At 41.5% G+C, this 3040-nt stretch overlaps 1 long non-coding RNA gene across 1 annotated transcript; it reads left to right on the forward strand.

The window, feature by feature from the left end:
- Positions 1-276: 276 nt before the first annotated feature.
- On the forward strand, positions 277-2816 carry LOC136594202 (uncharacterized). Its single transcript, XR_010788505.1, has 2 exons — positions 277-306; positions 2678-2816. It is a non-coding gene; the product is annotated as an uncharacterized lncRNA (long non-coding RNA).
- The last annotated feature ends 224 nt before the right edge of the window (positions 2817-3040 follow it).

The raw sequence follows: 3040 nt of genomic DNA on the forward strand, positions 1-3040 counted from the left end.
ATTATGCTTATGGTCGTGTATATTGTTGGCAGACATCAAAGAATAAAGTCACAGATCCCTTTGAATCGAATACCAAACAAAGACGACAACGACGCCGTCAACCCAGGAATAGAAACCAATTTGGGCCGTGGCAATCCAAACAGGATGAAGAGAAAAGAGGGACCTTCCGGTGCCGCCGAGGCGGACGAAAACATCACAGGGCATACAAGAGATCCCGACGGGGTGATGACCCGATCCACGAAACGACCACCGCTGATGGACTTCAGGAAATAGTTGATGTTGGAGCTTGTGAACCTACCAGTGACGGTATTGTAATCAACATTTCTTCCAGGGTATTGACATCAGATGAGACGACTGTATTGGGCAAGGGTCTATCATTTTGCTGTGTAACTTCTATGAATTGGTTTGATCTTAATCTTGATGTACAGCGTTTATTCAGAAATTTAAGGCTTAAAAATCAATTTTCCTCACAACCATCACGTACGGTTGCACAGACCACTACACCGGGGTCTTTTTCCCTGGTTGGAACTGGTCTTCGCAACAAAAGTACGTATCAACCACCTACATCAAATCCTCAAATTGAAGTATTTGCTAAATTAGTATTAAAAGATATTGAAAAACTGAGATCCAAAACATTGGGTAACAAGAGGAGGCTTAAGAATAACCTTAATATGAGGGAAAGGAAAGCCCTTAATTCTCTTGCGCAGGATGATGCGATTGTGGTTAAACCAGCCGATAAGGGTGGAGCAATAGTCGTGATGGATACCAGTATGTACACAACAGAAGTGTTCAGACAATTAAATGATGAAAATGTTTATGAAAAATTGCGATCGGACCCTACCATACGGTTTCAATTACAATTAAGGGGAATGTTGAATGAGGCACTATGGGCAGGTTTGATCGATAAAAAGCTGTTGAAATTCCTTGATATCCAGCACCCCATTGTTCCCACTTTATACACCCTCCCAAAGGTCCACAAGGATCCCCAGAATCCCCCTGGGAGACCGATTGTTTCAGGCAGAAACTCACTCTTCTGCAATATCGCACGATTTTTAGACAAGGTCCTGAGGCGTTTTGCAGATGAGGCGGATTCACACATCAGGGATACATCTGACTTTTTGAAAAAAATTGCATCGTTTGATATGACCGAAGATGTTATTCTGGTCACCTTTGATGTGACTGCGCTATACACCTCTATCAGTCACGATAAAGGGATAGATGCCGTCAGACAATTTCTGATGGCATCGGATATGTCCTCTGAGTGCATGCAGTTTGCCCTGTCGCTGCTGGAGTACATCCTCCGCAACAATTATTTTTTGTTTGGGGGGGTGTACTACAGACAGCGATAGGGCACTGCTATGGGCTCTAATGTGGCGCCAACATACGCCAACATTTTTGTGCGCCAATTTGAGGAGAAGTATATCTATACCTCCATATATGCGGCGTCGTTGGTGTACTGGGGTCGGTACATCGACGACGTGTTTGCTTTATGGAAGGGTTCGCTCCAAACATTACAGGAATTCCATACCTTTTTAAACGCTATTTACCCAGAACTTCAGTTCACTATGTCTTACTCCATTGTGGAAATCCAATTCCTTGACGTTTTGATTAAAAGACAAGGAATGGGATTGGTAACGGATCTTTACACAAAAAAGACAGATCGGAACAGTTTATTGCTCTATAGTAGCAACCATCCGGTCGCCATGAAGGACTCACTACCATGGAGTCAACTTTTACGAGTGCGAAGAATAGCACACGATCAAACCATTGATTTAAGATTGGATGAGATGGGTAGGAGGTTCCTAGATAGGGGATACCCTGCACCAATCATCACAAAAGCTGCCATACGAGCTAGGGCAATACCACAACAAGATCTTTTGACACCTAAATTAAAGAAACAGACAATGGACAGGATTCCGTTTGTCAGTACCTTTAATAGTCTTAGTGGAACCGTTGGTAACATTATCAAAAAACATTGGCCACTGCTGACATTAGATGGGGCTGTAATACCTGAATTTAAAAATAAGCCTATAAATGCATATAGAAGAGGTAGAAACATAGGTGACCAACTGGTCCACTCACACTTTGCTTCACACAAATCAGCCGTCCAGAGTTTCTTTAAACCCCCTAGAAAGGGGAACTTCCCATGCCTTGCCTGTAGTTGTTGTAACAATTTGGTGAGGGGTGACGAATTTCGGCATCCTCTCAGGGGCAATAGGTACAAGATACAGGGGAGATATACTTGTGCTTCACCATACGTGATCTACCTCATCACCTGCCCATGTGGCCTTGGGTATGTGGGTGAAACCACTATGGAGGTGAGATCACGTATGGTGAAGCACAAGAGTACAATTCGGACGGAAAATCTACAATTACCTGTATCGCGACATTTTTTGGAGGCTAAACACAACATCAGCCAGTTCAAATTTAGGGTCATTGATCATGTCCCCGTACTTCCACGGGGGGGTGATAGAGAATTTTTATTAAAAAAGCGTGAGTTAAAATGGATATACGAGTTGGACACCATGCACCCAAAAGGGCTTAATCAGGAGTACATCTTTCAGCCGTTCTTGTAAATCTTGTTACACACATCAGTATATGAATTGTACATATGTTTTATTAATGAATTTTTTATGGGTATATGTGTAATTGTATTCTTTTTGTTTTGTTTACACAGGTTGTTGGTCTCTCGCTGGTTCCCTCGCCACACGTCTGAGATATGACGGTCCATTATTTCATCATCTTGAAGAAAAAATATAGATTCATGCATAGTGATGTATAGTATCAATAAAATCACAATTTGACTAGGCAGTTAACAGTTGGTGTTCTGCTCTTTTTTATTGGTTTATACAATGGGTTAACATTGGACTATTCATACTCTATGGGTGAGAATGTATATTATTAGATAAGATAGCCTTTGTCAACGTGAATAGACCTGGAAGGTATGACTTTCTAGATGAATATGGGGACATTACTTGATAATACCAGTAGGTTGTTGATATACCCCTTTTTTATTAGATATAGAACATATATCTAATGA

The sequence above is a fragment of the Eleutherodactylus coqui genome, unplaced genomic scaffold (assembly GCF_035609145.1).
Source record: "Eleutherodactylus coqui strain aEleCoq1 unplaced genomic scaffold, aEleCoq1.hap1 HAP1_SCAFFOLD_19, whole genome shotgun sequence".
In the NCBI taxonomy this organism is placed as follows: Eukaryota; Metazoa; Chordata; class Amphibia; order Anura; family Eleutherodactylidae; genus Eleutherodactylus; species Eleutherodactylus coqui.